Source organism: Phyllobates terribilis, unplaced genomic scaffold (assembly GCF_046119375.1).
Source record: "Phyllobates terribilis strain yellow unplaced genomic scaffold, ASM4611937v1 Scaffold_11__3_contigs__length_659146591, whole genome shotgun sequence".
Classification (NCBI taxonomy): Eukaryota; Metazoa; Chordata; class Amphibia; order Anura; family Dendrobatidae; genus Phyllobates; species Phyllobates terribilis.
In genome coordinates this window covers 506,841,727-506,868,023 of record NW_027362771.1, presented here as the reverse complement: position 1 = coordinate 506,868,023, position 26,297 = coordinate 506,841,727, and the positions used below count along the sequence as shown (strand labels likewise).

Sequence of the window (26,297 nt, the reverse complement as noted above, 5' to 3'; positions counted from 1 at the left end):
TTATCCCCAGAAGCAGAGGTGACTCTTGGTCTTCCTTTCCTGGGGCGGTCCTCATGTGAGACAGTTTCTTTGTAGCGCTTGATGGTTTTTGCAACTGCACTTGGGGACACTTTCAAAGTTTGCCCAATTTTTCAGACTGACTGATCTTCATTTCTTAAAGTAATGATGGCCACTCATTTTTCTTTACTTAGCTGCTTTTTTCTTGCCATAATACAAATTCTAACAGTCTATTCAGTAGGACTATCAGCTGTGTATCCACCAGACTTCTGCAAAACACAACTGATGGTCTCAACCCCATTTATAAGGCAAGAAATCCCACTTATTAAACCTGACAGGGCACACCTGTGAAGTGAAAACCATTTCCAGTGACTACCTCTTGAAGCTCATCAAGAGAATGCCAAGAGTGTGCAAAGCAGTCATCAAAGGAAAAGGTGGCTACTTTGAAGAACCTAGAATATAAGACATATTTTCAGTTGTTTCACACTTTTTTGTTGAGTATATAATTCCACATGTGTTAATTCATAGTTTTGATGCCTTCAGTGTGAATGTACAATTTTCATAGTCATGAAAATACAGAAAAATCTTTAAATGAGAAGGTGTGTCCAAACTTTTGGTCTGTACTGTATATATATATATGTATATATATATATGTATGTATGTATATATATATATATATATATATATATATATATATACATGTGTATATATATATATATATACATGTGTGCATATATATATATATATATATATATATATATATATATATATATATATATATATAGACACACATGTATATACAGTTAGGTCCATATATATTTTGACAGAGACAACATTTTTCTAATTTTGGTTCTAGACATTACCACAATGAATTTTAAACAAAACATTTCAGATGCAGTTGAAGTTCAGACTTTCAGCTTTCATTTGAGGGTATCCACATTAAAATTGGATGAAGGGTTTAGGAGTTTCAGCTCCTTAACATGTGCCACCCTGTTTTTAAAGGCACCAAAAGTAATTGGACAATTGACTCCAAGGCTATATCATGGACAGGTGTGGGCAATCCCTTCGTTATGTCATTCTCAATTAAGCAGATAAAAGGCCTGGAGTTGATTTCAGGTGTGGTGCTTGCATCTGGAAGGTTTTGGTGTTTAGTAAACATGCGGTCAAAGGAGCTCTCCATGCAGGTGAAACAAGCCATCCTTAAGCTGCAAAAACAGAAAAAAAACATCCGAGAAATTGCTACAATATTAGGAGTGGCAAAATCTACAGTTTGGTACATCCTGAGAAAGAAAGAAAGCACTGGTGAACTCATCAATGCTAAAAGACATGGGCGCCCACGGAAGACAACAGTGGTGGATGATCGCAGAATAATCTCCATGGTGAAGAGAAACCCCTTCACAACAGCCAACCAAGTGAACAACACTCTCCAGGAGGTAGGCGTATCAATATCCAAATCTACCATAAAGAGAAGACTGCATGAAAGTAAATACAGAGGGTTCACTGCACAGTGCAAGCCACTCATAAGCATCAAGAATAAAAAGGCTAGACTGGACTTTGCTAAAAAAACATCTAAAAAAGCCAGCACAGTTCTGGAGGAACATTCTTTGGACAGTTGAAACCAAGATCAACCTCTACCAGAATGATGGAAAGAGAAAAGTATTGCGAAGGAGTGGTACAGCTCATGATCCAAAGCATACCACATCATCTGTAAAACATGGCGGAGGCAGTGTGATGGCTTGGGCATGCATGGCTGCCAGTGGCACTGGGTCACTAGTGTTTACTGATGATGTGACACAGGACAGAAGAAGCCTAATGAATTCCGATGTATTCAGAGCCATACTGTGTGCTCAGATCCAGCCAAATGCAGCCAAACTGATTGGTCGTCATTTCATACTACAGATGGACAATGACCCAAAACATAAAGCCAAAGCAACCCAGGAGTTTATTAAAGCAAAGAAGTGGAATATTCTTGAATGGCCAAGTCAGTCACCTGATCTCAACCCAATTGAGCATGCATTTCACTTGTTAAAGACTAAACTTCAGACAGAAAGGCCCACAAACAAACAGCAACTGAAGACCACCGCAGTGAAAGCCTGGCAGAGCATCAAAAAGGAGGAAACACAGTGTCTGGTGATGTCCATGAGTTCAAAACTTCAGGCAGTCATTGCCAACAAAGGGTTTTCAACCAAGTACTAGAAATGAACATTTTATTTACAATTATTTAATCTGTTCAATTACTTTTGGTCCCTTTAAAAACAGGGTGGCACATGTTAATGAGCTGAAACTCCTAAACCCTTCATTCAATTTTAATGTGGATACCCTCAAATGAAAGCTGAAAGTCTGAACTTCAACTGCATCTGAATTGTTTTGTTTAAAATTCATTGTGGTAATGTCTAGAACCAAAATTAGAAAAATGTTGTCTCTGTCCAAATATATATGGACCTAACTGTATATATACAGTACAGACCAAAAGTTTGGACACACCTTCTCATTTAAAGATTTTTTGTATTTTCATGACTGTGAAAATTGTACATTCACACTGAAGGCATCAAAACTATGAATTAACATATGTGGAATTATATACTCAACAAAAAAGTGGGAAACAACTGAAAATATGTCTTATATTCTCGATTCTTCAAAGTAGCCACCTTTTGCTTTGATGACTGCTTTGCACACTCTTGGCATTCTCTTGATGAGCTTCAACAGGTAGTCACCGGAAATGGTTTTCACTTCACAGGTGAGCCCTGTCAGGTTTAATAAGTGGGATTTCTTGCCTTATAAATGGCGTTGGGACCATCAGTTGTGTTGTGCAGAAGTCTGGTGGATACACAGCTGATAGTCCTACTGAATAGACTGTTAGAATTTGTATCATGGCAAGAAAAAATCAGCTAAGTAAAGAAAAACGAGTGGCCATCCTTACTTTAAGAAATGAAGGTCAGTCAGTGCGAAAAATTGGGAAAACTTTGAAAATGTCCCCAAGTGCAGTTGCAAAAACCATCAAGCGCTACAAAGAAACTGGCTCACATGAGGACCGCCCCAGAAAAGGAAGACCAAGAGTCACCTCTTCTTCAGAGGATAAGTTTATCTGAGTCACCAGCCTCAGAAATCGCAGGTTAACAGCAGCTCAGATTAGAGACCAGGTCAATGCCACACAGAGTTCTAGCAGCAGACACATCTCTTCAACAACTGTTAAGAGGAGACTTTGTGCAGCCGGCCTTCATGGTAGAATAGCTGCTAGGAAACCACTGCTAAGGACAGGCAACAAGCAGAAGAGACTTGTTTGGGCTAAAGAACACAAGGAATGGACATTAGACCAGTGGAAATCTGTGCTTTGGTCTGATGAACCCAAATTTGAGATCTTTGGTTCCAAACACCGTGTCTTTGTGCGATGCAGAAAAGGTGAACGGATGGACTCTACATGCCTGGTTCCCACCGTAAAGCATGGAGGAGGAGGTGTGATGGTGTGGGGGTGCTTTTCTGGTGACACTGTTGGGGATTTATTCAAAATTGAAGGCATACTAAACCAGCATGTGTAACATACCTGGCGGCGTCCTTGCATAGTGGTCCATCTCCCACTGTGCAAGAGTGCGCACTTGATTTCCAGTCCAGACTATCATTCTGGCTTTCCTCCATGCTGTCTGCTTGCCTCTGTTTCTTCTGCTTAAGGGCGGCGCCCGATCCCTTCCGGCTTCTTGTAGCTGCTGCGGGCACACCCCTTGTGCGTCCTCAGCCTATTGCTGTCTTTCACCTGGTATTTAACCCAGCTCTTTGCTGGAATCCTTGCCTGAGCATCTTGTGCTGTCAGTTGGCCTTTGGTCGCTGACGTGCCAGGTCCTTTCCTGTTCCCTGCCTTCGGTATCAGTTCCCGTGTCTGAACTGTATCCTGTCTGAACTATCTTCTAGCCTGTTGTCTTCTGCCTATCCTGGAGGCTGTATTTCCAGGCCAGTGTGAACACGCTCCTAGCCTGTTCGTTCCGCCTTCTAGGGGCCGCATACCTAGACCCGCTCCTGTATCTTGCTGCTGTGTCTGTTCTAGTCTGAATACTCTCCTAGCCTGTTACCTGTTTTTCTCTGTCCGTACCTTCCCTTTTCCTGCAGAATCTGATCCCGTACCTAACTCCTACTCGTTGTCCCTGTACTCCCGTTTGTGAGTTTAGAGTCCACTCACTACTTCATTGCAAGTACTTTGTGTGTACCTGGTTCTGCCTTTCCCTTCCAGTCTGTTCCGTGTGAACAGAGCCCTGTCCACTCTGCTCTGCCTTGCTCACCGCTCCGGCGGTTCTTGCCTTCTCTGCCTTGCTCACCGCTCCTGCGGTTTCCGCTCTGCTCTGACCCTTTGCTCGCTGCTCCGGCAGTCTCGCTCTGCTCTAACCCTTTGCTCGCTGCTCCGGCAGTCTCGCTCTGCTCTGACCCTTTGCTCACTGCTCCGGCAGTCTCGCTCTGCTCTGACCCTTTGCTCGCTGCTCCGGCAGTCTCGCTCTGCTCTGACCCTTTGCTCGCTGCTCCGGCAGTCTCGCTCTGCTCTGACCCTTTGCTCGCCGCTCCGGCAGTCTCGCTCTGCTCTGACCCTTTGCTCGCTGCTCCGGCAGTCTCGCTCTGCTCTGACCCTTTGCTCGCTGCTCCGGCAGTCTCGCACTGCTCTGACCCTTTGCTCGCTGCTCCGGCAGTCTCGCTCTGATCTGACCCTTCGCTCGCTGCTCCGGCAGTCTCGCTCTGCTCTGACCCTTTGCTCGCTGCTCCGGCAGTCTCGCTCTGCTCTGACCCTTTGCTCGCTGCTCCGGCAGTCTCGTCCTGCTCTGACCCTTTGCTCGCTGCTTCGGCAGTCTCGTCCTGCTCTGACCCTTTGCTCGCTGCTTCGGCAGTCTCGTCCTGCTCTGACCCTTTGCTCGCTGCTTCGGCAGTCTCGTCCTGCTCTTCTCTCGCTCACCGCTCCAGGCGGTCTCGTCTTGTTCTGCTCTTGCTCGCCGCTCTGGGCGGCCTCACTCTGCTGTGTTTGTCCACCGCATCTGCGGTTCTGTTCCTGAGTCCCTGTCTGTACTGGGTCCTATCCACTCGGTGCTCCAACCTGTCGTACCTGCCAGTACCTCCCTGCCTGCATACCAGTCGTGCTTACCAGCATCCGCCAGTCTGCATACCAGCCCTGTCTGCCTATACTCAGCAGTCTGTGTGCCAGCCTAACCTGCCTGTTCCTGTATTCCCCTGTGTGGGTCAACAGCCGTGTCCGGGGTCTGTCCTGGAGTAGCACCTGGTCCCTCTGCTCGGTTCCTCCTTGGTGCACTGGCGTCGTATGCCGTCGTGCGACCCTGGTCGGATCGGGTGGATACTTAGTTACGCCCCTCCAAGCATTCACTCTCCGGCACGGTCCAGTGGAATCACTACATATACACGCACACGCCACTCAGCCCGGGCGTGTGCATTACAGCATGGCTACCACAGCATCTTGCAGTGGCATGCTATTCCATCCGGTTTGCGTTTATTTGGACCATCATTTATTTTTCAACAGGACAATGACCCCAAACACACCTCCAGGCTGTGTAAGGGCTATTTGACGAAGAAGGAGAGTGATGGGGTGCTACGCCAGATGACCTGGCCTCCACAGTCACCAGACCTGAACCCAATCGAGATGGTTTGGGGTGAGCTGGACCGCAGAGTGAAGGCAAAAGGGCCAACAAGTGCTAAGCATCTCTGGGAACTCCTTCAAGATTGTTGGAAGACCATTTCCGGTGACTACCTCTTGAAGCTCATCAAGAGAATGCCAAGAGTGTGCAAAGCAGTCATCAAAGCAAAAGGTGGCTACTTTGAAGAACCTAGAATATAAGACATATTTTCAGTTGTTTCACACTTTTTTGTTAAGTATATAATTCCACATGTGTCAATTCATAGTTTTGATGCCTTCAGTGTGAATGTAAAATTTTCATAGTCATGAAAATACAGAAAAATCTTTAAATGAGAAGGTGTGTCCAAACTTTTGGTCTGTACTGTGTGTATATATATATATATATATATATATATATATATATATATATATATTTATTTTTTCTCTAAAACATGAGATGTGTTTTAGGTCTACTATAATGTACATAGTATTATTCGTGTTAAGCACTTCTCAGATAATTATTTTGTTCTCCCCCTCCTTTCATTCCTTCTCCCTTCCCAGTTTATTCTTTCCTCATTTAACCTCTCCCCCAATTATTTCTCCTCTTTTCCATCACCCTTTCCTTTTTCTATTTTCTTCCCTTCCCTGCCCCTTTGTTAGGCCGGTACGCAGGAGAAGGGCTTTCTCGCGGCGTCCGGCCAGGCCCTTTCCTGCTGGTCAGTAATTGTCTGCATTTAGGTTCCGTTCTAGGGATTCTAAGTGTGGTTTCTGCGTTTCTGCTCATGTGCCGCTAAGCCACGCCCACTTGCGGGCATGTGACGCTAAGCCGCACCCTATTGCAGTCACGTGCCGCTAAGTCACGCCCCTTGCGGTCATGTGCAACTAAGCCACGCCCCCTGCTGTCTGGTACAGCGTGGTTGGTTGTCCTGGGGGGCTGGGGCTGTCTCTAGTGTATTTAAGGGCTCTGTGGGCTCCGCCCTGGTGCCTAGTCTATCTCTTTTTAACCTGGGGTGAGGTCTCTGGCAGTAAATGCAGTGTGTGAGAGTCATTGTCAAGGGTTCCTGCTGAAAGCTCCCTAGTCATCCTAGCCATCAATTTGGGCTAGGGGAATGCTGTGAGCAAAAGAGAAACAAGTGCGGGAACATGGGAGTAATACAAAAATATTAAATTGTATTAATATTAAGATAGAATATTAAGGCTGTGTGCCCACGATGTGTTTTTTAAGCATTTCCGCAGCTGCAATTCTGCTGCAGAAACGCTTAAAAAACGCATGGTAGAAGGCCTGCCATGTTCCCCAATGATAATCCGCATGTGCACATGCTGCGGAAATTTCCGCTGCGGATTATCATTGCAGAAAAAAACGCAGCACTACCAATTATCTTGCGGAAGTGCTGCGTTTTTGCCACCATTGACTTGCATTAGATCGCATGGATTACGCATCACTGTATATGTAGATGCGCATTCCATGCGTTCTAATGTGCGGATGGTACTCTCCTCCGGACCTGGGTACCATAGAAAACTGTAAAAAAAAAAAAAAAAGAATAAAATAAAAAATATATACTTACCTTCTGGCAGCCCCCGCTCTCCTTCTCTTCACTTGCCGGCAGTTCGCGATGGACTGAAGGACCTGCGCTGACGTCAGAGTCATGTGACGGGTCACGCAACGCTGACGTCGGCAGGTCTTTCAGTGTATCGCGATGTGCCGGCAGCCGGGACGGTGAAACAAGACTGCGGGGGCCATCAGAAGGTAAGTATAGATTTATTTTTTTATTTTTTACCATTCTTTTACGGTCACACTATATAAATCCATGCCGGTTGCATGGATTTAGATAGTGTGACCAAGTTGACAAGCACTTTCCAAGTGATGCTAAAATCGCTTGTCAACCCGCATGCAGAAATGCAAGTGAAGAACGCTTCACATCCGCATGTCCCTGGCAGGAAAAACGCATGTACAATCCGCATGTACAATCCGCATGCGTTTTTTTCTGCCAGGGAGATGCAGAAACGATCAGGAAAAATCCTGAGCATTTCTGCATCGTGGGCACATAGCCTTAGTCATAAAACTTTTTTTTTCTCGTGGGCCAATGGTCTACGTGAAAAAAAAAATTGAATATGTTTTTTTGAGTGTTTCCCAGACTACAGCCCACCATTGAAGACAGCACCCGTCTGCAATGCGGATACGTACATGGAGCCATTCAATGCATTTGAGGCGTTCCAAAAAGCATCAGTTTTTCATGCAGAAACCGCTTTGGCAAGCTCTCTTATTTTTTTTATTTGGGTGGTGAGTTTGGAGAAGTTTTTCTTTTTTTGAATAATCTCCTGGTGCAGTTTTGAAAAGTTCTGGATTGATTTATTTTTTTGCCTAAAGCATTATTTGCAGCTTTTTGATTGGACAGTGTCTTGTTTGGAGAGGTTTCCTTCAGGATCCTCTTCAAAGAAGTTTCCCATACTCTAATTTTCCAACCTGGCATTCTTTCAAAACCTCTTCAAGAAAAGAAAGCTCAAAATGTCCTTAAATTTCCTAATTTCCAAGAGGTTTTTAAGTATTTTTGGAGAGGAATCTGCTTCCAAAAAATCAATGTGAACATATATTCGATATAAAAAGTCTACACACCTCTGTTGAAATGTCAGGTTTTTATTATGTAAAAAAAAATCATACTAAGACGGATCATTTCAGAACTTTTTCCATAATCTGTACAAATCCATTTGAAAACAAACTGAAAGGGGGAATTAAAAATAAGAAAACTAAAATAATGCATATGCATAAGTGTGAACACCCTGTTATAATTAGGGATGTGGTTGTGTTCAGAATTAGCCAATCACATTTACACTCATGTTAAACATAGACATATATGAAGTTAAGTTTTTCTAGTAGGATTTTCCTCATATTTTCTTAATTGCATTTTACAAGAAAAGCCGTGGTCCGTAAACAGCTTTATGGAATTATCAGTCAGGAGAAGGACACAAAAAATATCAAAGGCGTTAGATATACTGTGAAGATGATCATCAAAAAGTGGCTTAAATTTTGCACAACAGGGACATTATCTAGTACTGGACGCCTCACTAAAATTGCGGAAAAGATAATAAAAACTGTCTGGGAGGCAGCCAAGAGGCCTACAGCGACATTAAGGGAGCTGCAGGAATTTCTGGCAAGTACTGGTTGTGTACTGCATGTGACAACAAACAAATTCTTCATATGTCTGGCCTGTGGGGAAGGGTGACAAGACGGAAGCTTTTTCTTACTAAGAAAAACATCTAAGCCAGCATGGCTATCTTTTGCTAAAATCTACTTCACGTTTGCCAAAAGCTTGTGGGAAAACGTGTCATGGTCTGATGGGACCAAGGTTGAACTTTGGCCATAATTCTAAAAGGTATGTTTAGTGCAAAGCCAAAATTGCATCACCAAAAGAACACCGTACCCACAGTGAAGCATGGTGGTGGCAGCATTATGCTTTGGGACTGATTTTTTGGCATCTTGAGATGAGGCTTTAGTGAAGCTGGAGGGAATTATGATCAGTTCCATATATCGGCGAATTTTACAACAAAACCTTCAGATTTCTGCTAAAAAGCTGAAGATGAATTTCTTCTTTCAGCATGACAATGACCCTAAGCATACCTCAAAATCAACAAAAAAAATGGCTTTACCAGTTCACAGTTTTGGAATGGCGTTCAGAGTCCAAATCTGAATACAGTTAAAAATCTGTGGGTTGTCCTGAAGAGGGCGTTGTACACAGGAGATATCCTCAGAATCTGACTGCAAGAAAGAGTGGGCAAAGATTGGCAATTCTAGATGAGCAATCCTGATAGGCTCCTACCGAAAAAGACTGAATGCTGCCAAAAATTCAAAGGGTACGTCAATATAGTTTTAGACTAAATCTGATCATATTTATGCAACCACATTAATTGGTTCTTTACTTTCTTTTTCCCACATGAAAAGATTTCCATTTGTTTTTCAATTGAATTGTACAGGTTACAGGTGACATTAAAGGTGGAAAAATTTCTGAAATAATTCATCTTGGTATTTTTTTTTTACATGACAAAAACCTGGCATTTTATCAGGGGTGTGTAGACTTTTTATATCCACGGCATCCTTGGGGCTGCCGCCCAGGTGTAACTACTACCTCCAGATGCCCTTCGGACTGGGGTGCCAAGGGCCCACCAGTACCCAACTGCAGGGCCCCACTTTTCCATGCAAATCTGACATTATTCTCAGTCACAAATGTATATAACAATGAACTGGGTAGATTGGTAAATGAATAAGATGCTGCCATTGTCTGTACATAGTGATTCAAGTACACTGTGCCAACTACAGCTTAAATAAAAGGGTGGTGGCCACTCCTGCATGGGGACCCATCGGAGGGTTCTCCTGTTCTCCTGTGGGCCAGTCCAAGCCTGCCTATAACTACACCACTGTCTCCTTAATATAGTGCTGTATCGGGACACCATATGGTGGCACACAGTGACACAATTTTGCTTCCATTATTAGAAATTCTAGAATTATGAACGGAATATATTTTTATCTGAAACCAGGATCACAATTGTGCAAAACTGCAATAAAAAGACATGTAAACATTTTATTGCTGCAGCTTTTTTCAGTGCCGTAGACCTTTCCATCGCAGCATATTGTCTGTGTGCAAATCTACCCCTATTTATTAACAAATGTATGGTTAAAAGCAGAGGAAAGTACATTTCATTCCATATATTACTGATACAATCAACTAATCGGGATATGGAAAAGCATATGATATATAGATAATAAAATGCATCCTTGGTTATACCAATAATAAATCTATAGATCAGTGGACTACAGTGGAGACCACTCGGTAAACACAGAAACCAACAAAAGCAAAAAAAACGAGAATTGGTCAAAGAATAGAAACAGTGATCAAATAATTAAAAGAATACCTTTATTGGTAAATATGGGCATGTGGTGCTACATAAGGCGCTCACACAATAAAAACAACACATAACAATATTACAAAAGATTTTTTAAAAAAACAGGGTTCCCCCTGACGAAGGCTAGGTCCGAAACGTGCGTTGGGGTCGGGCGCCACACGATTTGCAGCTTCATAGTCTCCCATTTGGTAGGTACAATTATATACCATTTACTCCATGTACATATTGTGGCCATACTTTGATTGGTGATATACATCTATGATATACTGAGGATTATTGTTTGTTTGTACCCCATGGTCTGACATTTTCCAGTACCATTTGTTCACATCATGTCATTTACTCTGGACTACTCTATGAATCTGTATCAATAATAGTCCACCTTATATATATATTTGTTTTCCTATGTACAATATATCTATGTAAATAATATATACTAGCACTGGTGCACCTTATTGACTTCTCTATGGTATTGCTTCTATGTTGTCATATGCTGCTTTGTTTTTAAAAAAATCTTTTGTAATATTGTTATGTGTTGTTGTTATTGTGTGCGCGCCTTCTGTACCACAACATGCCCATAATTACCAATAAAGGTATTCTTTTAATTATTTGATCACTATTCCTATACTTTGACCAATTCTTGTTTTTTTCCTCATATTGATTTCTATATTATTGATACAGAAAAAACTAATGCATGGGAAGTATGATGATTTTTAATAATAATTTGTATTTCCGTAGCGCCGATAATTTGTATTTCTGCAGCACTTTACAATTCATAAAGAAATCCTATACTGAAGCCATCGGCACCGTCCTCTCCTGATGGCTCCAGGGTTCCTATAATAAGTGAAGAATGGTCCCCGTGAAGATTAACAACCAGCTCCGTCTCCTTTCCAAGTGTTAATTTTTCTATTAAAAATCAATGTGATCGTTCCCCACAGCAGAGACTTTCAGATCGTCATGAGGAGATTGGTAGATTCACACAGCTGCGTGGGAAGTTCACACAGGCGTGAATCGAAAATAACTTGTGTGAGTCAGATTGGAAGGTGATTTATATGGAGCCCACTCCTATAGGCAGTGACACACATGGGGCACTTGGCAATCAGCAGGAGAGAATGGCAAGTGAGGAGGATAATGGATAGCAGGAAAAAAAAAAGCATTTTATGTATTGGCGTAGGGAGTTTCAAATAACAAAACTAATAGCCAGCTCGCCCACCTTACAAGAAAGTCTCACATTTGAGTCTCAAATTAATTCTGCATGATTTATGATTTCCCCATTTAACGAATATTGCATCTCTGGCTTCATAACTGGAGTTAATGTATACGGTCATTACTACTACATATATTGCATTGGATCAATATAGTAATTGTAAGTCATCTGTGAAGTGAAATGGCTGACCCGGCATGTACTGTAACATACGACTGACTATATTAACCTTGCTTGTCCTACAGATCAGATGTAATCTTCCTAATAGGCCAATCCAGCAGCAGCCATGCTCCATCCTGCTTGGGTGTGGACGGTCCAGCATGAGACCACCCTTGAATAATTTCCCACAAATATAGTAGCAGTAAAGTAGATAACATTTTAAAAAATCTCATCCACACGCCTAGGAACTTTTCGGCACAGAAATTGATCTTTGGTGTGGATTTCTAAATCTGCACCATATCAATTTCTGTTGCAGTAAGAGCAAAGATTTATTGCTGTATCTTCTTCAATGGCCTCAATAGGAAGTGAAAATTTACAATTGAATCTTGTGATGCAAAATTTGCTGCAGTTTTACCTCATAAATTGCAGAAAAATCTGCAAGTGTGGGAAAAAAACACCCCCACTCCAGTATTCTAACATTTCCAGGCTTCTTCCAATCCCGTGGTGAGGCTTTCCTGGCATGACCTCTGCAGGAGCATCAGATATGTCTAACTGTAACCTCTGGAGCTGGATGTGCAGGGGCCGGGCGGGAACCAGGAAAGCATTGGCATGTATGGATATGTTTTTTTTTTTGACAAATTTCCTTGTGTTCTCTTGGTGTTCCGGTTGGAAGAAGCTGCTAGCTTATAACTTCACTGGGGGTCCATCTGCTAGAACCCACACCGATCGTCAGAACGTGGCACTTTTATCACCATTAGAATGGAGTGGCAATGGACAAGCTCATCTATTAACGCTGTACCCTGCGAGACTTTATGGAGTGGCGGCAGAGCATGCACACTGCCACTCCATTCTAAAGGTTAAAAAAGTTCTCTATTCTGACAATCGATGCAGGACCTAGCAGTCAGACCCCCAACAATTTAGACGTTATCACCAGTGATTAGCAGTGCAGCCTTGCAGCGCTGGTGTCCTAGGTTCAAATCCCACCAAGGACAACATCTGCAAGGAGTTTGTATGTTCTCCCCGTGTTTGCGTGGGTTTCCTCCGGGTTCTCCGGTTTTCTCCCACATTCCAAAGACATACTGATAGGGACTGTAGATTGTGAGCCCCAATGGGGACAGCATAGTGCTGAGGAATATGATACATAAATGTTTAAAATAAATAATACTACTGACAGGTGATAACTTCTTCCAACCAAACTTTTTAGGAGAATAGGAAATCAGTTACATGCCTCATTATTATATTATCATACTAAACAACCAGCACTAAGGTATAAGTAGCAGCCCTCCAGTATCACCAGTAAATCTTTCCTAAAGCACTTAACGAGTTAAGGAGAGAGCGCTTTGGTATCCATTATTGTGCTGCAACAGATGACCTCATGCAATACTGCAGGCGAGCAACTATTAATGTCCAGAAATATGAGCCAAGCCGTGGAAAGACACACACTAATGTTCAATGCAGCAAATGGAACTGGAGAAGAACAACCATAAACCAAAAGTAAGTTCTGTACACAGATCTGTGTCCCCAGTAACAATGTACTCAGGGCTTAATAATTACATCTTATTTTAAGGGTGTATTTCAGGAAACAGTTTTAAAAAAAAAATTGAGATGTCCAACTACAGTACAGGAACCCACCCTCTGCACTTACTTCCATAGCTTCAGTGTCGGACTGGGTTGGCAAAGGCCCACCAATAACGTTGACTCTTGGGGCCCACTGTTCAGCTTCACGCAAAAATAACCTGACCTTAGTACACACATTTACTTTTGCTTCTGTATAATGTTAATTTGCCTAGCTTGTTTACTGAATGATTAGATGATACCTTTTCTGCAAATAGTGAATCAGGTACAATAACACTGCTCATCAGCACTCCTTCACAGGGGCGGCCTACCGGAGGATTCTCCTGTTCCCCTCTGGGCCAGTCCGAGCCCGCATAGCTCCCATACAGTTGTATGGAATGGCAGAGCACACTGTTGATCCCTTACAACTTTTCCGCTCCACAATAATGTTAACCACCAATTCAAAAAACACCAAAAATGTCTCACCGTTTCTATGTCAATAGCTGTAATACCCGTTTAAATTGAAATAATCGCTTTTTGGAGCTTCTCTAATTTCTGCTGGATCTGACACTGGGCGAGAAGAGATGCGGTGGCGCTGCATCTGTAACTAGAAGTCCAAGTCTATGACATAAATTATATCTCTTTCTGGGAGAGCTTAGTCATAGAAATAGTCAAGGTGTGCAATGCGGTCCTCTGTAGCAGCCGGTCTTCCCTGCCCGGTGCAGAACTGGAGACCGGTTGTCTGGATGGGACGCCAGACTAGGGCAGTGCCAATCACATTGCTCATCTCTACTGGGTAATACTCAGAAGGCCTTATTACTGCCCCCCCCCCCCCCCCACGCAGCTTTTCCCAGACACTGATGTGTGCCTATAATACGGCATTTACCATACAGGTGTCTGCTAGAGTTGGGTGCGTAGGAGCTAATAGCGGCTAAACTGGTTTTCACCGAATTTTCCTAAGCAAATGGCTCAAAAGGAATATTCAACCACTTGCAATTAGGAAATGAGTCAAGGACCTGTAACGTCCAGGTTGTCCGCTTATTGACATGCTCCAGTCCAGAAGTTTGTGGGCCCCAATGCAAAATCTCCAACAGGGCCCCCAACTATCACTGGTCTTTAATAGTAATAATCTTTTCGTATTGGGCAAAGGGACCTGCGATTGCACCCCTGCCCCTATTATAGTTACGCCCGTGCCCGACCCCAGCCCCTGCCCGTATACAGCACATCTACCATTCCGCACACCAGTGCACTCACACTCGGCCACCTAACACCGTCACACCCTTCCCATGAATTTCTCCAGTGTAAAAAATAAAGGATTACAAAGCGGCGCTCCATGGTTTACGGCTTGATACTATTTCCACACACTGTATAACTGATGTAAAATGAATCCTCCCATTTCTAGGAGCAGCAGGTATCTCCATGGTTCGTGCCACTCCCGTCCTCCCACTCTCTGGATGCATTTCATTACTGCTTCTGCATTGCAACAAATGGAACAAGCCGGACAGCTCGGAAATAAAGCAGACGGGCATGTCGTCCCATCATCCGTGCTGTCGTTATTTGTATTAAGATCAAATCCATCATTTTATTACGGTCAGCGGATCCCTCTGCAGCCTGTGCTCCCTGGTGGCCGCTGCCAGTACTGCAGTCATGTAAAGACTCAGCAGGGGGCTTTATTGCACAGCTTCGTTACATCCATTATTTTTATACTGGGATGCAAAGAATAAAAATATATATAGCGCCTACCGCCAAATGGTAAGAAAACGCTTAATAACGAGCCAGAACGGCCATACGGATGAATGCCATTGCATCATTTATTTGGCATGATGGAGAATTAACTAGCTTGCTATGGAATTGGCCTTACATAGTATATGAGTAAGTCCCATTGAATATAGGGACTGACGTGTGTAATAGCAATCTCTGTACAAGGCTGCGGAATATGTTGGTGCCATGTAAACAGGTAATTAATAGAGAAGTCATGCAAGCAGTGGGTTAAAAGCAGGGCAGCGCAGACCTGGGGCTGCACCTTTGCAGCGTGCCACTTGCGTCAGACAGCGTTATTCCATGACAGCATTGTATTAAATAAGGAAAGGAATGGAGACATACCTTTAATCTCTGCAATGGGAATGTTATCTCCTGCAGGTTGGGAAGCCCATGTTATCTCCTCCTGGTTTCTGGCTATGGAGCAGAAGCCCTGCCCCTCTCTCTGTACAGCTGGCAAACAAAAGGCAGTGACAGTGATGTGTGTGTGCCCTCCCTCCACCACACCCGCCGCCCAGCAGCATCCCTGGGAAGCTCTGCACATCCTCACCACAATAGACCAGGGAATAGCCCCAGCTGCACTGCACAAATGGACCAGGGATGCTCAGTGCAATTCATGGGGGTTCGCATTGTCAGTCCCCTTCACGTTGGCAGTGAGCGGGTTAAATGCATATTATGAAAACAAATTATTTCCAATTTGCATGAAGGAAACAGCGAGGCTATATAATAGATGCAACCAGCAATTTACCGAGGATCCCGATCAAGTTTATTATATGCTGTAGATATAAAAAGCAGAAAATAATCCTGCATGAGGCGATAAAGCAGAACGATTCAATGCCAGGATCCCGAGCGCTGCACAGGATTGTGCAATCATTCTTAGATTTGTTGCAGAATATCTTAATTTATATGAAAGGATAGTGCAGAAATTTGTGTGCGCCAGGTAGAAACAACCTCCTCATTCATACGTACGATTCTTTGTCAATAGCCGAAAAATGTAGTCTTCAAAACTGTGCACCACATTATGTCTGTGGGTCGTAGAAAAGAATTGGGGAAGGACTTTTTGGTTTACTTGTAGCTCCAACACCAAGACTAGTACAGGCAAAGGTAATAAACAGCTAGACAGCCACCTATGCTTCTGTTACTTATAGAGAACCGGTCAAGTGTGCAAACACTCAGTGTTTTTCAAGGATGGATAAAAAAAGAAAAAAATAACAGAACTTCTTCTATACTTTGCAATGTTAAACATGGACAGCACACTCATCCATGTGTCCTCAGTGTGACACGTACCAGCACCTGGGAATCAACGGAACAGTTAGCGCTGTTCCCAAGTGCCGATGCTAAACGCTGCCCTCATCATTGTCCTCTGCTTGCGCTGCGATCAGCGCGAACAAGGGACAATGATGAGAGTAGTATTCTGCTCCCGCTGTGTCCTGGTGTAAAAATAAGAATAAAATAATAAAATCCTTATGCTCACCTGTCCAAAGGTGTCCCCCGCTGTAACCCATCTGACCGCTCACGCCGAGGAGCTGGGGAGAATGACTCGTTGCAGCGAGCGAGCCCGGGACCTCCGCTGAGCTCAGTGAGTAACAGGGCACTGCTCGCTGCAGCGAGTCATTCTCCCCAGCTCCTTAGCGTGAGCGGTCAGATGGGTTACAGAAGGGAACACTTAGGTGAGTATAAGGATTTTTTTATTTTATTCTTATTTTTACAACACGACACAGCCAGAGCAGAATACTACTCTCAACTACTGATCACAGCACAAGCAGAGGACAATGATGAGGGCAGCGTTCAGCACCCGGCAATTGGGAACAGCGCTAACTGTACCGCTGATTCCTAAGGGCCGGTATATGTGATCCTGATGCGGCACATGGTTGCCACACAGGTGCACACGGACATGGATATCTCTGATATTGTTTTTTCCAGTACTGGAAATATCTGGATGTGTGAAAGAGGCCTAATGATTATACTTGATGCTTTGTCATCTCTGTCACTGCCTATACAGAGTGCAGCAGCATGACAAAGTCATCTTGACTGCTGCATAGGTAACAGATACTGTATGACAGGCTGTCCAGCTCTTAATGAACACCAAAGCCTCAATTCATCATTTTTTAAGTCACTTTTCGTTTTTTTGCCCTGTGGTATTTGCTGACATTTTTGTGCCGAATTCTTTAAAATGGCAGAAGTGGTTCCTGGATATTGCACAAAATAAAAAAGCTTTTTTTTTTTTTCTTGAGCCTATATCTGCCTTACATAGCAAAAATAATCACGTCAGGGGGTGGGGTGTGGGTTATTGGTTACTTAAGATTAGATAAACAATTAGTCCAAATACAGCGCCACTCATAGGATGTGTCTGCTATGACAGGACAGCCACATTCAGTTGAACTGTAAAGTAAATTATGTGACCCAACCAAAATAATGGATTTACACATTTCCATTTTACCCTTTGCAGGCCATCTCATTGCCTGTATCCTACTGTGGTTTTTAAGAAAGTAATGGCTGATAGAGATTATGTTTTTGATTCTATTATAATTATGTTTCTGATGACTGTCACCTGTGAGATACTCTTAAGAATAATATTCCACCTGCTAACATTTAACAAAGGGCACTCACTCGCTGGTTCCATATCTCAAAAGCAATTGTAAAGAGCAGAACATTGTTCTAGGGGAGACCCCTGTTCTAGCAACTGGAGCCTGGTACCAATATTCACCTTACATCCCCCATACACATACTATAAGGTGGAAATTGCCACCTTAAGGCACTAACCTCGGCCGAACTTGTCAATATCGACGGTTTGACACCGTCTAATGTGTATGGGGCCCCCTCGACAGATGATGTTGGGGTAGATAAGGATTTGATGCGCCTGATTTCAGACTGCTGCTCCTTTGGTTCTCTGATTAGATGATAGCAAGAAAAGACACTGGATGGTGGCAAACGCCAAACAAACTGCAGCTGAACACTTTATAGTCTTAATACTCACACACAAAGATGTGTCCAAGTGGGCCTTAATAGGCATTGGGAGAAGAGATCACAGAGAAACACTGGGCCACTTGGAAGACATAACGTGGAACAAAACAAAGGGTGGAGGTCAAAGGGGAAGGGAGTGGAGCTTGGCCCTGAAGATGAGACAGGAGCATAACACCTGGGGTCTAGGACAGGAGACATCTCCTCTATGATATCCATTTGTCTTAACAAAGCATAGTGTAAGGCGGCGGTGTTCACACCATGCAGTAACTGAGGCAGTGACCCAAGCAAGTCCACCATAAGCAGCTTTTATTCAGCACTCAGCCGGGTTAACATAAGTCCATAACAACGGTTGCCGTGGGCAACCGCCGCGCCGGGCTGCTCAGAGCCTGATGGGTGCAGAGCCTTCCCAGGCGTGGGTTCAGCTGCTCACAGGTCCGCCGAGCTTTCCTGCTATGTTTCTAGCAGGTCCCAAAACTGAACAACACTAATCCTTACTGCAGGGTTTTTAAAGGACCTGTGGCAAGAGCTACTGGAAAACCTGGGTTGGGGGGAGGAGGCCGCCCCACTGCCATCCTTTAGCCTCCTCCAAGAAATGAAGGCCCTGCTTTACTAATCTTCCTTAGCCAGAAAGCCTGACCAGGTCAATGCTCATCTTCATTCCTGCATTGCAGCCGCAGGTGTGTCTGTGACTGCAATGCACTTCAATGGGTTTAATAGGTCTCTGTACACATTCTGGGGGATATATAACATCCCTCGTATACGATCCCAGTCACTGCCTCACAATAGAGATATGAGTTTTCTTCATAAAATGCCATTAAAGGGGTATTCCCATCTCCAAGATCCTATCTCAATATGTAGTAAGTGTAATATTAATAATATTAGAAAATACCTCCAATTACAAATGCAGAATAGTTTTTCTGATTTGCTATGTCTCTTTCCTCATGTGCAGGCATTGCAGGACCTTAGGTATCCATGGTTACGTCCATTGATATAGTGACAGTTAGCTAGTTGCTAGTGGTCGTAACCATGGGTACCTAAAGGTCCTGCAATGCCCACACATGAGGAAAAAGACATAGCGAATCAGAAAAACTATACTACATTTCTAAATCGGAGGGATTTGCTAATATTATGATTATTACACCTACTACATATTGGGATAGAATCTATGAGATGGGAATACCCCTTTAAGGATAGTTTTTTGATGCAGTTTGTGAAGCCAATGCCAAAACTAGGAATTGATTACACAGAAAACATCTGTAAAAGAAAAGACTGAGGAGCAGCAGATTCGCCATTGTTTTTTGTGCTTTTTCTGGAATAAAAATGGTTCTAGGAGTGACTTTTTTAATGTGAGTTTTATTTAAATGTGCACCTTTTAAGTTAAAGGGGTTGTCCAATGAAAACAAGTGATCACCTGTCCACCCATAGAATAGGTGACAAATTATGATGGATGGGGGTCTGACCTATGAAACAAGCACCTATTTAAATAATGGGGCACTTTTCTGCCGGTTAAAATGGAGCAGCAGTGCGCATGCTCAACCATCACTCATGGTCAATGAATGAGGCGGCTGTCAGAAATCTATATATACTCTGTTGCCTCCCCCCCTGCCCAGGAGATGTGGTATGATCAGACCATGTTCCTGTACGGTCAGACACAGCCATTACACAGTACATTGCAGGGACACATTTATAAGATTATCTCAGCACAGGAACATTTTTTTAAACACATCTAACTGTTGAAATTATTATTATTCCAAGATCTATTGATTAAAAACCCCTTTAAGGCCTCGTTCTGACGGCCATATTTTGGGTCATTTTACACTACTGACAGCCCACTTACCAATACTAGCATATATGTCAGTGCACATAAGTAATTCCCATATTGGAGGACATATAAATGCGGCATACACGGTCTATTCAGTTTTATATATCACACTTGTGCGTGCAGCGGGCATCTCCTGCACATGGGACCGTCGCACCCACTAATTGTGAACGAGACTGGTGTGATTTTGACAATGCTGATCTGAACCCGGACTAAGACGCTGAGGAGCTGCAGAACTGAAAGAACTTCCATGGTATTTCTGTCTGAACAATCATTATTTGCACTCTTGGGCCGACGACTGATTCCTAACATACAGCAGTCATTTTAAGAATAAACATTTTGCTTGCCCTCTCCATGATGGCAAACCATTGTGCGTTTCAAGGTTTCCAATTTGTGAGAAAGCGTGGGCGAGCTGCTGAACAACTGTTGCTTATTATGCCATTGTAATTCTGTCTTGGAAGAGAAGGCTCAAAAAGAAAACAGGCACGATATGCTTCATTGTGATCAATAGAGAATAGGCCTCATGCACACCATACAGCCGCATGCATGGATGCTGGGTGGGAGCAATGTCGATAGTCACAGTGGTTTGTGGGTCAGTGCATACTCCAAGTATGGAGCTTTTCTTGGCTTTTTTTCCAATAAGTTTCTCAAAGAACATGAAAAAACAGGATTATAGGGGAAAAAATATGAAAACAACTTGAATCGCACTACATTTTTAGGGAGCATTTTGACATTTAAAAAAAAAAAATTGCATGAGTCGGCCTGCTTCGCTATGTAGCAGAAATGTACTCATATGAGCCGACAAAACACAAGCCAGAAACACAGCAGGGGGATCCGTCAGCCTCAATTAACATTTACAATGAGCTTGGACATAATTTTATGCAGTTTTTATGATTTGCCTCGGCTTGTAGCACTAACCCAAAAATTATTGTTACCTAACCAGCCTCCAGAGCAAGGCTCCCAGTCTTCATCCCCTTGGATCCATCTCTCTCTACTTCCTTAAGTGTCAGTTTACCATGTTATCCAGAGCGTGCACCTCCGAGACCGTCTAGGGCAACTGAGACGAGTATTCAGGTAGTTAGCCTACAAGGACTACTGGCCACCTGACATTCCCAACTCTGCTACATCACTGGTCTCTGCTAAATCAATATTATTGAATCTCTTGACATACATAGCTTCTGATCTGCAGTTGGGATTTAGCCTGTGCTCTATTCCAATGGCTTTCAAGGATCAACCTCTTCATGTGAAATAACAGTTGCGATACTATTATGGTACTCCAATTCTTGACAGATTTCTTGTGTAGTTGTCCTATACAGCATTTATGAAAAGATTACACACCCCAAAAAACTGAGGAGGGGGGGGGGGGGGGGGAGTAGAAGATAGCCGTCTCATCCAAACTCGCTCCATCATGTAATGCACTCAGTGTAGCAGAGAGTAGCTCCCACTACAATAACCTGACCGTTTGGCTCATCTGCTCCTGCTGCACTCACCATCCACATTGGAAAGGGATGGGAAAGGTGTAGTAGAAGACCAAGTCATCCAGTCACACTGCACTGTGCCCTGCACTTGGTTCCTGCTACATTGAACTGGACTTTGACTCAGCGCACACACCGAAGTGCTGAGCAAGAATGTACAAAACTATCAGATTATAAATCTATATCGATACCACACACAAAATATATATTTATTAGAGCTTGTTTCAGGACTGTGACCATAAACATTCTTGTCCCAAGACGATGACTACAATCTATATGAATTACACAAGCACACGCACAGACACTAGCAAAGCCAGGTAGGACTGGGTTAAATCTTAGACTGCAGGTCTTAATTAGATGCACCTGGCTAGCATTGACTAAGAACCAGGAAATGGGTTCATCTTGTGTCAGTTTTCTGGATGTTGAGCAGAGTATTGAAGCTGGTGAGTGGTCAGCCAAAATATGAGCTGTAGTTGGGAGAGAGACAAGCCAGGGTTTCTCTCTGAATGGAGACTGGACGGGTCAGCTAGGAAAGCTGAGAAGTCTGTCTGTTGAAGCTGCAGAGTAACGTGTAGAAGCTGCAGCCTGTTCATTGTGAACTGTGCCTGAAGTTGAACACTTCTGTTTGCCGCTGGAAGTTGATAGAAAAAACAAACAGGAGGGTTCCATCTTGTGTTTTGCGGTCACGTGACCATCTGCCTTTATATTCCAGCTCTGCCCTTTTGGCTGTGCTGGACTTCAGGGTTTGTCTGTTTCTCTAGCCAGGTGCTTCTGTGCCTTTCTCTGTCAGTTCGCTTGGTCCTTCTGGGACCTCTAGTACCTTTTTGTCAGTTTGTATTTTTGTGTTCTGCAACAACTTCTCTGTTTAGGAGGTGTCCCATTTTTTGTCCCAGTCCTTAGTTCTTTTAGGGACCCCTCCCTTTATGCTATAGGTCTTAATTCAGACTAGCCGAGGACTAAGGTGGGTCTGTTCGTTAGGAACAGGCAGCCCGCTACATCGTAGGGATTCAGCTTAGTCTTACTGTAGGGACAGCTTTCCCCTATCTTTCCTTAGTTCATGTTGCAGATCATAACAGAAGGTGATACAGAGGCTGGTAGGACAGTACTGCTACGATGTGTAAAATTTGCTGCGGGAGAAAAGACATCTGTTCATGTGAGCCCGCACGGATATATATGTGCCTCCTGAATATAATATCCCAATCTTTATTAGAATAAAAAATAAAAAACATCCATAATAAAAGTGATTCATGTGCCAAAAAAAATGCATCATCTCCAGAAGAGAATAGATAAGGAATTTCCGAATGACAAAGGTATCAAAAATGAAAATAGTACCATGCACATAACTGTGCATAAGTTTTAGGCAGGTGTGAAAAAAACGCAACAACCTAAGTATATAATGTGGGGGATTACCCGGGAAGACTTACTTTGTTTTATCATAGTGTCCAACTATCCAGAAAATGTTGGAGATCTGTCAGACATGAATGGGACTGGATTATGAGTAAGGAAGGGTCACTAAGCATTATAGATATTTTGATATAAACTCTATTACACACACACGCAACCTCTGGGGTCAGTCCCTGCTGGAGACGACATCTGTTTTCCTAATGAGATCAGCGCCCCCTTATTATAGGACATGTGCGCACAGATCTTGCATCCATTACAGGGCTAAGATATGTAGTAATAGTAACGTCCTGTACCCAGGCCGCATTATCTCTGAGAAATGTACAGAACACACAACACCTGCCTGCCAAAAATACATTTATTTTAACATCCGAAAGCTATTTTGCATTTCTTTTTACATAAATAAAATAATTTCATATAACAAAAATAAATACATGTTCTTCAGAATTCATGTAATGTCCACAGAACCCTGAAAGAATAGGACAAGGAGAGTGTTATTCCACATATATAAAGCTATGACGTGCTGACGTATACATAAATCATCTGTAACAGTAGCTGGGGTTGTCCTGGTAGCTCATTATGCATTAGGGGAAAATGACCAAAAAGCGGGTGTCATTCACGATAAGAGCGGACACAACCTCAGAGCATTATCAGACTGCACTGTATATGGAATGGAGAAAAGCAGAAGACGCCTGGAAGAAACAAGACGCGGGATAAAGAATGTTCACATATGCACTGCTGCCCTCTAATGGTCACTTTGTTGACCTGCAGCTGAGGAAAAATGTACCGTAATAGTTCACTGTAAGATTTTTTCTCCTTTCACAAATACTGATCAAATAGACGCGTATGGATGAGGCTATGTAAGGCTACGTTGTTTCCATGATGAGTAGTTGGTGAGATTTTGATGTTGAAGATTTTCAGCAGCATTTCTGCACCAATTTACTAAAGTTGGTCACTTGCTTTTTTTTATGGCATTTTTTTAAGCTGTTTTGTCTCGTTGCTCTGTAGTGTTATAAATAAAATGCTTGGTTTTGTAAACTTCCTTTTCTTTTGCTTCGATAAAACTTGATTGATTACGGCAAGCCATATTTGAATTACAGTTCTATGAAAAAGTTTGGGCACCCCTATTAATCTTAAGCTTAATGTTTTATAAAAATTGGGGTTTTTGCAACAGCTATTTCAGTTTGATATATGTAATAACTGTTGGACACAGTAATGTTTCTGCCTTGAAATGAGGTTTATTGTACTAACAGAAAATGTGCAATCTGCATTCAAACAAAATTTGACAGGTGCATAAGTATGAGCACCCTTATCATTTTCTTGTTTTAAATACTCCTACCTACTTTTTACTGACTTAGTAAAGCACTTTTTTTGGTTTTGTAACCTCATTGAGCTTTGAACTTCATAGCCAGGTGTATGCAATCATGAGAAAAGCTACTTAAAGTGGCCACTTGCAAGTTGTTCTCCTGTTTGAATCTCCTCTGAAGAGTGGCATCATGGGCTCCTCAAAACAACTGTCAAATGATCAGAAAACAAAGATTATTCAACATAGTTGTTCAGGGGAAGGATACAAAAAGCTGTCTCAGATTTAACCTGTCAGTTTCCACTGTGAGGAACATAGTAAGGAAATGGAAGAACACAGGGACAGTTCTTGTTAAGGCCAGAAGTGGCAGGCCAAGAAAAACATCAGAAAGGCAGAGAAGAAGAATGGTGAGATCAGTCAAGGACAATCCTCAGACCACCTCCAGAGAGCTGCAGCATCAACTTGCTGCAGATGGTGTCACTGTGCATCGGTCAACTATACAACGCACTTTGCACAAGGAGAAGCTGTATGGGAGAGTGATGTGAAAGAAGCCTTTTCTGCAAGCACGCCACAAACAGAGTCGGCTGAGGTATGCAAAAGCACATTTGGAGAAGCCAATTTCTTTTTGGAAGAAGGTCCTGTGGACTGATGAAACCAAGATTGAGTTGTTTGGTCATACAAAAAGGCGTTATGCATGGCGGCAAAAAAACACAGCATTCTAAGAAAAACACTTGCTACCCACAGTAAAATTTGGTGGAGGTTCCATCATGCTTTGGGGCTGTGTGGCCAATGCCGGCACCAGGAATCTTGTTAAAGTTGAGGGACGCATGGATTCCACTCAGTATCAGCAGATTCTTGACAATAATGTTCAAGAATCAGTGATAAAGTTGAAGTTACGCAGGGGATGGATCTTTCAGCAAGACAATGATCCAAAACACCGCTCCAAATCTACTCAGGCATTCATGCAGAGGAACAATTACAATGTTCTGGAATGGCCATCCCAGTCCCCAGACCTGAATATCATTGAACATCTGTGGGATCATTTGAAGAGGGCTGTCCATGCTCGGCGACCATCAAACTTAACTGAACTGGAATGGTTTGGTAAAGAGGAATGGTCAAAAATACCTTCATCCAGGATCCAGGAACTCATTAAAAGCTACAGGAAGCGACTAGAGGCTGTTATTTTTGCAAAAGGAGGATCTACTAAATATTAATGTCACTTTTCTGGTGAGGTGCCCATACTTATGCACCTGTCAAATTTTGTTTGAATGCAGATTGCACATTTTCTGTTCGTACAATAAACCTCACTTCAAGGCAGAAACATTACTGTGTCCAACAGTTATTACATATATCAAACTGAAATAGCTGTTGCAAAAACACCAATTTTTATAAAACATTAAGCTTAAGATTAATAGGGGTGCCCAAACTTTTTCATATAACTGTATATACGTTTTTATTGCATTTCAGCTGCGTAAATGCAAAAAAATTCTGTGTCTTTTTGCACTCACAAAAAAATGTCTATAGAACTAGTGATGAGTGATCATGCTCATTACTCGAAATTTACAAACATGCTCGGGTGTTTTCCGAGTATCTTCAGCTGCTCGGGTGTTATGTTTGAGTCACTCCGTGCGTATGATTTGCGACTGTTTGACAGCTTTAATACATGTGAGGAATGCTTGTTTGTTAGGCATTCCTCACATGTATTAAAGCTGTCAAACAGTCGCAAATCATGCGCACGAAGTGACTCAAACACTGAAGATACTCGGCAAGCACCCGAACATGCTCGCCGAAAGGGTTAACAGAACATATTCGCTTATCACTCCTAAGAACGTCATTTAATGAACTTTCACACTTTCTCCGGATATATGCAATTCATCCAAAGGTGGGAAGAGTGAAGCTAGCGCAGATTGGCAGCAGGGATCGCATGACATAAGGTCACACGATCCCCGGGAGAGCCATTGATGACACCGCTGGGACAGCGCCGGCACCGGAGGCGAATATAGGTGTTATTTTATAAGCGGGAAATATAGGGATTGAGACAGGTTTGTCTCAGTAGTGGGCAACCCCTTTAACATGACATCTAATATACTCAGTAATAGTTATGGTCTAACGAAGCTATGTAAAATTCATGTGTACAAGGATTCTTAACCCCTTCACAACATGACATTTATGTC

General features: G+C 42.9%; 1 protein-coding gene across 3 annotated transcripts in view; it reads right to left on the bottom strand.

Moving 5' to 3' along the window:
• ADD2 (adducin 2) overlaps positions 1–15,659 on the bottom strand; it is a 311,888-nt gene extending 296,229 nt beyond the window's left edge. For 2 of the 3 annotated variants that reach the window (XM_073653587.1, XM_073653588.1), the window contains exon 1: positions 15,507–15,658. The gene's annotated coding sequence lies outside the window, so the exon portion shown is untranslated. Of the gene's footprint in view, positions 1–15,506 lie in introns of all 3 variants that reach the window. The other variant, XM_073653585.1, reaches the window with a different exon arrangement.
• Between the last annotated feature and the right edge of the window lie 10,638 nt (positions 15,660–26,297).